We start from the raw sequence: 13,270 nt of genomic DNA, 5'->3' as shown, positions 1-13,270 counted from the left end.
TCATCTATGTACCTACCAAGGACAGTATGCTTCAAGACAACCCATTGAACACTTGTGGGCAGGTATTTTGTGAAATGGCCACCTCTCATTAGGAGATGGTTTTCTTCACACCTCATTGCCACTAACTTTCATAGTTGTCTTAAATGTCTCTTCAGACTGGGGTCTGAGCGATATGTGGAACCTATGCTGTGGCTAACAAGTCATGTGTGGCAAAGAGACGAAGAATTGCCTTGAGCAGTATCAGTGAAGTCTGCTTGCCCACTTGTCTGTTCTGATCCCTGTGTTCCTGACTTCTCTGTGACCTTTTCTGGGGTTCATGCTTATTTTGCAGTGGCCTAGCCGGGCCATGTACTTAGTGCTCCATCAGTGGAGGAACATCAGGGACACGTGTGTAACTCTAGCTCTTCAAGGGTAGAATTGACTCTTGCTCCATTCCAACCCTAGTCTGGGTTTCATTCTGACTCTCACCAATGTGGGTGCCTGTAGCATGTCAGGATGGGTTTGACCAGGGTCCTGTGTTAGTGTGGACTTCAGGCTCTGTCGTTTTCACATGGTCAGTCTCCGTGATGGAGGGAGATGTCCTAAGGATCTTGTTACCAGTGTCCCTGCTTGAAGGGGCTCTGCTCCGCTGTATATCTGGTATTGGTGTCTAATTTTTACTTCCCATTAGTGGGTTTGAACCACACAGATGATCCTCCTACTGTACCATGATTGTAGCGGGGCCCAAATTCCTGGTTACCTATTTTAATTCCTAGATTTTCATGTCCTTTCTTATCCCACTGAAACTGTATTTGGACCATGGTGGTCTTAAACACTTAGGTTTGACTGTCTACTGAGTGGTGCCATTAAGGTCATGCTCTACCATGACCAGATAAGAACAAAGTTAATAGCACACTAAAACTTCGTGTTATTTAGAATAACAAGATAGTCCAGGTGTGAATTCACACACCCATTCTCCAACGAGCTCCTCCACACACTAGGCAGGAAGAGAAGTTAGTCGGAATATACCAGCTAGCCTGGACTAACATGTGCTATCTCAACTTTGGATATTTAGCATATTGCAAATACCAAACTAGAAAGAGTAAGTCCCTGAACACTTGTAACAATGACCATAGCACTCTGGGGACAAAACTGGATGGAGACAGAGCTTTCTGTTATCTCAACTGCCTGGTCTAAATTACACAAAAGTTTATATTACAGAATGATCAGGCTATAGCTCAGACTTATTACCGACTAGCTTTTACAACTTAAAATTAACATGTCTATTACATGTAGATTTTGCTACATGGCTCCTTGTTTTACCTGTCCTTTAGCATCTTGCAAGGGGAATGATTACACCTTATTTCTCTGGATTTTCAGTTCGGCTTCCCACCTATCCTAATACTGCCTTGGTATTGGCCAAACTGGCTTAAATGTCAACCAGTGAGCAATATAAGTATCCCGAAGGATTGCTCCACAGCAAATAAGCAAGCAGCTGAGTGAACATTCCTGGCCAGTGTGGGCTGCATGAAGCTAGGCACATCTCAAAACATAGCCAAAGCAGATGAGGTGACAATCTCATGTAATCCCCTGAAGTGTGGATCAAGGGTCAGGAGTGTCAGCCTTGGGACAGGCTGCTCTAAAAATGATACTATGCCTGAACCTGTGCAAATTAAGGTAGCAAGTGAGGGAAACGCTGCACCCCAGAACTGAAGTGTCAAACCATTCCCACCTGAGAAACCCAGGCCAAGATCTGGGGAGACACTGGGCAATGGCATCCACAGGAACTACACACATGACCTGCCTCTCCACTGCTGTTAAACAAAGCCACGGGCTCCTGTCAATGACTTTCAAACAACCATCAGGAGCTTGCACAACCAGGTAGACACAGAAGTCCAGCACAGTCAAAGGAGGTGATGTCCCCAGAAGGCTGGATGGAGCTAAGGCATTAAGGACTCCACACCAGATGTGGTCTCCACATCTGCAGGCACCACTTCTCCCTTACCCAATAGGCCTCAGCTCAGGACATGCTGAGTCTATAAAGCCACTCCTCATCGCTATAATAGTCTCTTGGCAAAGACTGAGAAAGCCAAGTAATCCAGAGTGAGAAGGGATCAGTGACGTCAGGGTCTAGAGAGGTCTCAAAAGCATGGATGTTCATGCTCAGTCTTTCTGTGGCTGGGGTTGGGCTCCAGCTACCAGGCTTTAGGTCCTTTGAAAAGCCAGGTGGTCTTCAGACACCAGGCATCAGAGCGCAGTCCCTCAAGCCTGATTCCCTCCTAAGATCCCTGGGAAACTGGAGGGAAGCTGTTCAGAACCTTCATGAGATTGGATCAGCTGGCCTGCAGCAAGAAGCACGATGGGTGTGGACTGCAGTGTGTCTTTTGTGAAGATTAAATGGGCTTAGGGAATGGAGCAGTGGCTGGTCATTAAGGCTCCTGCCTTGAGTGTCCTCTAGGGGTGTTGGAGACCTTTCCCTGGAGGTGCCCACAGTTTTGTTAAAGACAAAGGAAAGAGGCTCTCCTAGTGAGGGATACTTAGCTCCTGGTGGTTACAGCATCCTGTGTCCACCCGTGAGTGGAGAAAATAACCAGGAGAGTCAGCCTGCACTGCAGCTTCAATGCCTTCATTCTCCCGTCCTGTAGATTGACTGTTTCTCTGCTCTGCTTTTCTTTTAAAGCACCAGCTCTGCCTGCCAAATTCAGGGAACTGGCTGCTGAGTGACTCAACAGAGGCCACTGCAAATCCAGACCCAACAGGAACCAAGAGCTACATGGTGTGGCGGGGTAAACTGTGAGGCTCAGCAAATGTCCCAACCCAGCACATGTAGTTCTGGCCAACGAAGACTCCAGGGCAGGGCCAGGTACCACATCTTGGTCCCCTTGAGTGGGGTTGGCTTCAAAGGTCTAATCCTTGTGGTGGTGGGGACTGGCTCAGCATAATGGACTGAAACAAATGGTAAATCTCAGATGACCTGTGAAATTAGGCTGAATCCACACAGGCTGACTTCCTGAGCCTGGTGATAGGAACTTAGATGACGATCCTGAAGGTCCTGTGTCTGAGGGCTTAGGGTTCAGAGTAACAGACGGACACGTATGAAGGGCATGCTGCCTAAGGATAGAACTGTCCTGTGTTCCTTTCCTCACTGCCCCACATGTCCATAGAGAGTTATCGGGCGGGAGCTCACCTGCTGCCTCCCTGTTTCTGTCTCCAGACCTGGACTTGAGGCTGGCATGTGGGACTTAGTAACTTCTCTTGTCTTCATAGTGCCTCATCTGCTTTCACCCTCCTGTTTCTCTACTTTTGTTCAAATAGTATGATTACTTCTGGTATGTTCTGTGGGGCTATCTTACAAATTTTAGAAGCTCTCTGCTTTCAACTTTCATTTGTACATGGGAAGTCTTCCAGTAGCATGGGAATTTAGGGGATATAACAGTATGTTCTGGCCTTCATTGAACATAGTGTGGTTGGTGTCTAAAGGCTAGGCCAGCCATCCATATAAAGCTCATCTGACTGGATTTGGTCAAGAGACCAGGGAAGATGAAGCTAAGTAGCCAAACACCCCTATTTTCCCCAAATGTGCTCTCCTGGGTTGTCTGCCTACTGCTTGGAGGGCCGGGGGCTCTGGACATGGGGAGATCCCCCTACTTGAAGAATCTGGGACATTTTGGCAGAGCCTCCTGCCATGGTCTTAAACCCTGGGAGTCACAAGTACAAACTAGCAATGCAGAAGCATGGCCATGATGGGGCCAGATTCCAGATGAGACTACTGGTTGCAGATTTTCAGCTACAAAAGGAAATTTGTGGTGGCTGTGTGTATCGAGCTGCCAGTGTGTTCACAGCTACAGTGCTACCATACCTCACAACGATCCGAGGGTAAGGGCTAAGGATGAACATGACAAAGACAGCAGCTCATTCTTCCAAGGGGAATGGCATTCATTAGAAGGGTAGAGCTTTATATACCAAAGTCAGGCATGGAGGAAAAACACCAAGGTCAGAAGCCTATGTTCCCAGGGCCCTCCGCAAAGGGGTCGGCCAAAAACAGGAATTAGCATTTAGACAATAACTTGCATGCAGGCCTTACTGGGAGGGGAGGGGATGAAAAGTGTTTTGCTAAAAGCCCCAGTAACAAGCAGTCAACAGACACCCATGGGGGAAGGGTGCAACAGCTGTGAGAATCATAAGGTTTCACACAGACCTCACACGTCTGACCTCCATAGAAGTCTCTAGAAGCTCTGCCCACACATTGGGAGCTTTGCTCACTCTGATGCAGGAAGTTTAGTTGGAAGCCTTTAATTTTTGGCCACACGGCCCACCATTTCCTAGCACCAAACTACTTTCCTCAGCAGTAGCTATTTACTGCCCCAGGGACTGGCAGCTAACAATACTGTTGAGTTGGAGCTCATGTTGTAGAAGTACTACTCGGGAACCAGGATCTCAGCATGGTAGCTCAACACTCCCATCATTCCCAAGCTCATGTAAGCTTCACAAATGGCCATTTCTTGCCTGTAGGAAGTCCTGGGAGGGAAGTGGAGGTGCATAGACTTCCTTCCTGGGAGACAGACATTAGCTCCAGACAGGATGATTGGCTAAAGCCCCTGCCAATATTTCCTCTGGACTGACTGGAGCATGGCAGTGCTGTTAGTCAGGCTGCCCTGATATCTTACATCTTCCCAAGTCAGATGAACATTGCTAATGCATAGCAATCTGCCCTTTCCTGATTCTCAGCACGAGATATCTCCATGTTAAAGTGAATGTGGTGAGAGGGCAGACTTGTCCCCAAGTGCAAGATTAGGAATGACAAAGCTGTCTTATAAACTCTTGTCAAGTGTGGTGGCCACTTCAAAGTCACTATTGTAATTCCTTAAATACATCTCATGAGATCCTAGGAAATCACTTTACAGTTCGGTAGCATATATTCAAGATCTACCACCATGATATGTCCAAATTTGGCAACCTGAGTGCTCAGAACATGAATAGTCTCCCTGTAAATCAAACCAAAAGCATTAAAAGTGGTGGCATCTGAGGTCTTGAAAGCCCAGCCAGCAGTTGAGAGTAATTGCAGCTCTCCAGTGTCCTGCTTTCAGGTCCAGCTCCATGCTGTGGCACACAACTGAGTTTCATTCCAGTGGATGGGATGTCCTGTCCTTGGTGGACACCTTACATAACCATGCAGGCAAAACAGTCACATAAAATAAACACTTTTCCTATTTTAAACGTGAAACACTGAATACTGCCATGGCATATTACAATAAATGCTTAAAAGTTTGGCTATACAAAGCTAATGTTTATGCTGAAGGAGCCTCTGTATAGAGCCATGTTAGAGGGACCTACAGGATATAATGAAATGGAATTCAGTTTCTTGGAAACTGGAAAGAACCCTCTGAGTGCCATTAGACATAAAATTCAGGAAACAGGAATGTAGTCTCCTCCATGCTGCACAGGACTGATTGGTCTGTTAAACAGACCCATGAAGGCCACCAGTGGAGTTAACAGTGATTACTCTTGTTCTCCAGTGCTTCAGACACTAGACACGAAGTGGCCGTTCTTATGTAAAGCAGCTCACCAGTGCATACCCACTGGGTGTCCCCCAAAAATCATTTGGTCCTGACACCCTAGCTGGAAGCAGCCACAGCAGACAGATCAAAGTCTCAGCAAGTGAACTCATGTGAGCTTCCCAGTGCCAGATTCAGTACCTCATCTGTGTCCAATAGGCTGTCTCCTCTACATGCTCTGAGCATTTCTATCCACTAACACCATAGACCATGTGACCACTAACACCATAGACCACGTGACAAGAGGGTAAATACAACGAAATGACAACTGGACAGAGGAGTGCGGGGTCAGGTGGGTAGGAAGGAACTTGTTTCTACTCTGGGCACATGAGGCCGAGTGTTTCTGTCTGTGGGAATCCTTCGAAATCGCCTCACATTCTGCTTTGAGACTTTAGGGTCTGACGTATAGGTATGTGTTTAGGTACACACAGATGAGGCCAGAGGCTTTGGATCCCACTGTAGCTCCAGTTTTAATGAGTGTCAACCACATGCTCTGGAAACCAGGATCCTAACTTGGGGCTCCTAGCATCTGAGACATCTAATTCCAGAGACTCCCAGGGATCCTAGAAGCTGTGCTCAGATGTGAGCAAGAGTAAAGTTTTTCATTCACACAGCTCTGTGGAAGCATCATGTAAGTAACTGGGAAATCACTGTACACACAGGGAGAATGCAACAGGAAGGTAACTGGAGTGCCTCATATACTTAGGTCATCTACTTGCTACATATTCACCAAGTGAATATGCTTCAAGACCACCCTCTTGGTACTGGAACAGGTATTGTGCGAAATGATGACCTAATGAGACTGCCGTCTTTGTCCATACATCTCATTGCCACTAGACTTCATAGTTCTTAAGTCTCCAGAGACTCTGGTCTGTGAGCGATATGTGGAACCTATCCTCTGGCCAAACCAAGTTATTTCTGACAGACCAAGAATTCCCTTGAACATACGTCTGAAGTCTTGTCTACTTGCGCGTATTTTGAACCCCCAAGGTGTTGACTTTGCAATGACCTCTCCTGGGTTCATGCTCATTTTGAGGTGCCCTAGCTAGGACATGCCCTGTTGTTGCCCCGTTGTTGCCCCATCAGTGGAGAAGTATCAGGGACATGTTTGCAACTCGAGCTCTTCAAGGGTAGAATTGACTCTTGCTCCATTCCAACTCTATTCTGGCTTTCATTCTGACTCGCACCAATGTGGGTGCCTGTAGCATGTCGGGATGGGTTTGACCAGGGTCCTGTATTAGTGTTGTATCTTACCTGCTGTTTCATATTCTATGTCAGTGGCTTTGTACCAGACAGATGAGACCCTACAGATCTACCAGGAGTGTAGCAGGGCCCAAATTCCTGGATTCACATCTTTGACTTTTAGAAACTCAATTCTAGATGGGGTCTGCCTATATATGTCCTTTGTTTTCCCACTGAAACTCTATTTGGGGGCATGGTGACCTTAAATACTCAGATTTGACTTGTCTCCTGAGTGTTTCCATTAAAGTCATGCTCTACCATTAACAGAACCAAAAATTTGGTATTCTTTACAGTGATATTAATACAAATCTCGTGTCATTTCAAAACACATTGAGAGTCCTTGTGTGAGCTCAACACATTAGGATGTAGGTATTTAGTCAGAATGTAGAGGTTACTTGGGACTACATACAGAAACTGTCTCAATGCTATACACTTAGAAATATTGCAAATAATTCAAATTTAACTTTGGAAAGGAAACTCCCAGATGAATTTAACTCTGTCTAGTGAGTCACCAGCTGTAATCACAGCACTCTGGCCACAAAGGGAGTAGTTCACTGAACATTCTTGGCCACTCTGGGCTACTGGAGTTAGAGTAACTCAAGATCCCCAAAGTGTGTGGTGACAAGTGCATGTCATCCCTATAGTCTGGAACAGGGGCTCTGGGGGTGTCAGAAGCCTCAGGATGGCCACTGAGAATATTAGCCCTCAGCCTCTATGTGATTAAGTCAGAATGTACCAAATTGCTGAACCCCAGATCTGAGTGGCAAAACCACTCCTATCTGAGAAACCAAGTCCAACAATTGAGGAAACTCTGCACAGCGGTGTCTGCAGGAATTACACCTATGCCCTGCCTCTCCACTGCTGCTTCTAAAAATCCAAGCCACAGGCTTGTCCTACGCACAAACGACACAAGGGAGGGATGCATAGTCTGGTACAGGCGTCTAGGAAGGCTGTCTCCATCAAAGCAGGCGATGTCCCAGAAGCTGCATGGAGCTAAGGCATTCGGAAAGGACTCCACCAGATGTGTGGTCTCTGCATCTGCAGGCACTAATTCTCCCTACCCAATAGGCCTGAGCTCAGGACATGCTGAGTCTATAAAGCCACACTTCACTGCTGTAGGCGTATCTTGGCAAAGATCAAGAAAGTGAAGTGATCCTGAGGTCACTGAGCCCTTCTCACTCTGGGTCTAGAGAGGTCTCAATGCATGGAGGTCCTCACTGAAGAGCTGGTCAGGGATGTTCATGCTCATTTGACACTGACTGGGGATGGTCTTTGCTGATGGGGTCTCATTGGGCTTCCAGCTGCCTGAGTCAGGGGCCTACTGTTAGAAAAAAACAGGTGGTCTTGCTTCAGACACCAGGTCATCAGAGGGACAGTCTCTCATGCCTGATGCCCTCTTAAGCTCCCTGGTAACCTGGAGTTAAGCTGAAACAGAACCTTCGTGAGATGGGACCAGCTGGCCTGCAGCAAGAGCCACAGATGATGTGGGCTTGCAAGCCAGGAAGTGTGGCTTTTGGTGAACAGCAGGACTCAAGCAGGGATGGGTACCAGATCTTGGTCCCCTTGAGTGTGGCTGACCTTGTGGAGGCCTATCCCTTTTGGAGGGTGGATGTTTCTGGGAATAATGGACTGGGACAAGCTGTAAACCTCAGATAACCTGTGAAATTAGACAGGCTGTGTGGATTCATCAGCCATCTGAGCCTGGTGACAGGAACTTGGATGAGAATCCTGAAGTCATGAGTTTGAGAGCTTAGGTTTCAGAGTCACTAAGAGATGGACATGCATGAAGGGCAAGCTGTCTAAAATAGAACTGTCCCATGTGTCACTTCCTAACTGCATCATGTGTCCAGAGGGCTCTCTGGCTTGGAGCTCACCTGCTTCCTTCCTGCCTTTCTCCAGGTAATGGAAAGTCATTTGTGAATTGGGGTCACTAGGGGGGAAATATAACATGATGATTCTTCATGGTTTTGAGATGAGGCTCATCTGGCCTTTGTTGAACCTAGTGTGGTTGGGTGTCTAAAGGCTAGGCCAGCCATTGCCTAGAAAGCTCATCTGACTGAATTGTGCTAGAAAGAGCCCAGGGAGGGTGAAGCTAAGTAGCCACGACCCCCTAGTGTCCCCAAAGGTGCATCCTCCTAGATTGTTTCCCGCCTCCTGGGGGGAGGGGCAGGGGGTTTCTGAACCATGGGATAGATCCCCAATGAAGAAGAAACTGGGACACTTGGTAGAGCTCCAGCATTGGTCTTGACTGAACCCCAGGAGTCACAAACTGGCAGTGCAGGAGCATGGCCACAATGGGGCCACATTCCAGATGTGACTACCAATCATAGGTCTTCAGCTCCAATGGGTGATCTGAGGGGGCAGCATAAAGAATCATTAGGTTTGACAACAAATCTCTCAAGTCTGTGGCCTCCTAGGGTTTCTAGAAGTAGCTCTGCCCACCCATTGGGAGCCTTGCTCACCCTGATGCAGGAAGTTCTGTTCCATTGGACGTATTTTACTAGGGCCTGCTGCCCACCATTTCCTGGCACCACACTTGTTACATGCCAGCTAGGTATTTTCTGTCCCAGAGATTGTGAAGGGCAGGAAACCAGATTCCTTAGTGTGACAGAGCTTATGTTACAGGAATGCTACTTGGGAATAATGGGAGTTTAGGATCCAGGACTCGGCATGGTCGCTAATCTCCCTGTTTGTGTTCAGGGGGGCCCATTAAGCTTGTCTGTAGGAAGTCCTCCAAGAGAAGTGGAGGTAAGTCTTCTGGGAGACTGACAGAGGCTGCACATGGGAAGTGTGGTGAGGAACCCTGCTACTCAATCTGAGGCAGAGGCTGTCAGTGCCGTTAAAATCAGGCTTCCCTGCAGTCTTATCTCTACCTACATCTTCCAAAGACCAAACGAACACTCTAAATAACAATCTGCCCTTTCCTAATGGAAATCTCATCCTGAGAATCAAAATTACAGTGAATATGAGAGCACTAACTCCAAAGTAGGAGGTTGAATTAAAACAATGGTAATTTTATATAAACACTCATCAAGGGTGGCATTCACTTCAAATTTGGTATTCATAGGTAAACTTAAGGCTAATTAATAGATGCTCAGAAATCACCTTAGTGATGTAGCATTTATACTTGATTTTGGAGGCTATTTGCCTTTTCTTACCAAAGTAAATCAAAGCTAAAATCATTAAAAGTGGCATTGACGTCAGAGCTCAGCTTGGCTGAGCATTTGCTGCTTTAAAAAGACCTGCTTTGGGGTTCTACCACCCACATTGTGGCTCACAGCTGTAACATCTGTTCCAGGGGAAAGAATTTCTGGGCTCTGATGGAAATTGCACACATAGTAGATTCTCATGCAGCATCAAATACAAGGCACTAGGTGAAATACTTCAATTGTCCTGCTGGAGGAGGATCTGTGTAGAGCCATGAAGGGAGATCTGCATGATCTGAAGAAATGAGGATGCTCATGTGACCAAGAACTTGAATCCCCCCAACACTTGTGAGGGCCATTTTAACTTAAATTGAGAAAACGGGAAGAGTCTCTGCTGCACAGGACTGATGCGTTCATGTTAGATGAACCCCTAAAGGTCGTCAGTGGCGTTAGAATTACTCTTGTTCTCCAGCATTTCAGACACTAGACACTAAGTGGCATTCTTCACATGCAGTGGGTATGCACTGTTGAGCTGCTTTGTGTGTCCACCAAAAGCGTTCGGTCCTGGCACCCTAGTTGGAAACGGCCACAGCAGACCAGAGTCTCAGCTAGTGAAGACTCATGTGAGCTGCCCTGTGCCACTATCAACACTTCATCTATGTCCAATTGGCTGAGTGTCTTCTGCATGTGAGCTGCCCTGTGCCACTATCAAGACTTCATCTATGTCCAATTGGCTGAGTGTCTTCTGCATGCTTTCAGCATTTCTATCCACTAACACCATAGACCACACAACAAGAGGATAAATACAACTAAATGACACAATTGGACAGAAAGAGCAGGGCCAGGTGGCCAGGAAGGAACTTCTGTCTCTCCTCTGGGCACATGAGACTTGATGCACCTCCTTGTGTCCATCTCTGGAGCCCTTCAGAATCGTTTCACATGCTGCTTGAGACCTTTTTAAGGTCTGACGTACAGGTATGTGTTTAGGCACATGCAGGTGAGGGCAGGTGCTCTGGGAGGCCAGAGCCTTTAGATCCCCAGAATTCCAGTGACAGTACATGAGTCATGTGCTGTAGAAACCAGGATCCTAGTGTGAACCCCTCTTCATTAGTACTGTGTGCTCTGAACTTTGAATCCACCTGTCCCTCCTGTTGTAGGAGCCTTCTCATGTAGGCATGAATGATCACAGCCCTGTGATCAACTGACAATTCCTTTCCCCTCTCCTCTGGGATTACAGGTCCAGGGCTCACATGCAACCTTCTAACCATGCTTGTTGTCCATGAACAGTCGACAACCTGAGGCGCTCAGGTCCTCTCACTATCATCTAAGACCGCTTATTCCAGAGACTGCCCTGGGTTCTTATGGGCTGTACAAGTAGGGAAGAGCCAAAGGTTTTATATTCACACTTATGAGTATGCAATTATGTGATTGAGGAAACTCAGAACACATATGGTTCCTTCCTGTTGAGCTTTCTTGCTGTAGAAGTATCTACCTCATAGACCTCATCTTATGTGCTAACCAAGAAGCTAATTTGCTTCAGGACAACCCTTTTAACAATTGCAGGGTAGTTTTGTGAAATATCAGTCTCCTAATGAGAGGTGGCCTTCCCTCTCCATAAACCTCAATGTTGCTAAGTTTCATAGTCACCTTAAATGGCTCTTCAGAGACTCAGGTCTGTGAAAGATGGGGAATCTAGTCATATGTGAAAAGGTATAAAGAGACTAAGAATTCCCTTGACAAACGTAAGTGCTGAAGCCTACTTGGCCTCTTGTGCATATTTTGAACCTCCAGGTGTCCTGACTCTGAATGACCTCCTCTGGGATGCCCTCATCTTGAGGTGGCCTAGCCTGGGCCATATCCTGTTTGGGCACCACCAGAGGAACATCAGGGACATGTGTGCAAATCGAGGACTTCAAGGGTAGAATTGACTCTTGCTCCATTCCAACTATTCTGGGTTGTATTCTGACTCAACCTATGTGGGTGCTGGTAGCATGTCTGGATGGGTTTGACCAGGTCCCTCTTAGTCTGGACTCAGTAGTCCTACGTTTCTCACTGGTGTCCATGGATGACAGGGGGAGAGAGGCTAAGAAAGTTTTCTCCAGTGTCTCTCGCAGCATAGAACAAGCTGCTGCATCACTGGCCTTGGTGTCTCATGTTTATTTGTACATCAATGTCTTTGAACCAAGGGTTATTCTTACATATCCATTTTCTGATACCTAAATTCCTTTACATTTCTAAAGCTAATTTTTTAGACAAGGTCTGTCTACATAATCCATATGAGTTCCTGGAAGAACTCGCTTTGTTGGACTGGCTGCCCAACAACTCAAAGATCGGCCTGCCTGTGCCTCCTGAGTACTGCCATTAAATTCGTGCTCAGCATGCCCACGTAGGGATCAAAAAATTTGTCCTAAAGTCACTTAAATAGCTTAGCTATGCTCTATTGTGTCACTTATGACATACTTGCAAGAGACTCCAGGTATGAGCTCACACACATGATTTCACGACGAGCTTCTCAACACCGAGGAACGGAGAGTAGCCAGAATGTAGAGGCCAGCTTGAACTACATGGCAGGAACATTATCTCAAAATAGTTTGTATGCATTGCAAATACTTAATCTGAAATTAACCAGTGGAAAATTCCCTGTATTTCCAAGTCTGGTATCCAAATAGTCAGTCGCCAATTAGTCATAACACTCTGGAGATATAAGCGAGCGGTTCGCTGAACATTCCTGGTCTGAGGTAAATGGAGGGTAGAGCCAATCTCAGAAGGGGACTGGTTGGGTGTGGTAAGTGCCTTTAATCCCAATGCTGTTTCAGGATGGGCATGTGTTGTGTTTCTCAGGACAGCATCTCCTATTATACTGTGCACAAAGGCTAAACTAAGCTGGCACGTGGATGACCTACTGAACCCAAGTTTGGAGTGGAAAACCTCTCCTGAGGAAACAGGCCAAGAATGTGAGCTGCTCTGGACAATTGAGATGGCAGGAAAACTGCTATAGCATGTCCTAAAAACCTCAAAGGCAGCCTTTTTTCAGTGCACTTTAAATTACCTCCTGAGCATGGATAGCCAGGTATAGGGATACAGGCACACACTAGCTCAAAGGTGATGTCTCCAGAAGGCTGGATGGAGCTAAGGCATTAAGAACTCCACACCAGATGTGGTCTCCGCATCTGCAGGCACCACTTCTCCCTTACCCAATAGGCCTCAGCTCAGGACATGCTGAGTCTATAAAGCCACTCCTCATCGCTATAATAGTCTCTTGGCAAAGACTGAGAAAGCCAAGTAATCCAGAGTGAGAAGGGATCAGTGACGTCAGGGTCTAGAGAGAGGTCTCAAAAGCATGGATGT

The sequence above is a fragment of the Mesocricetus auratus genome, unplaced genomic scaffold (genome assembly GCF_017639785.1).
Source record: "Mesocricetus auratus isolate SY011 unplaced genomic scaffold, BCM_Maur_2.0 Super-Scaffold_100021, whole genome shotgun sequence".
Lineage (NCBI taxonomy): Eukaryota > Metazoa > Chordata > Mammalia > Rodentia > Cricetidae > Mesocricetus > Mesocricetus auratus.
Note: the sequence above shows the minus strand (reverse complement) of the source record.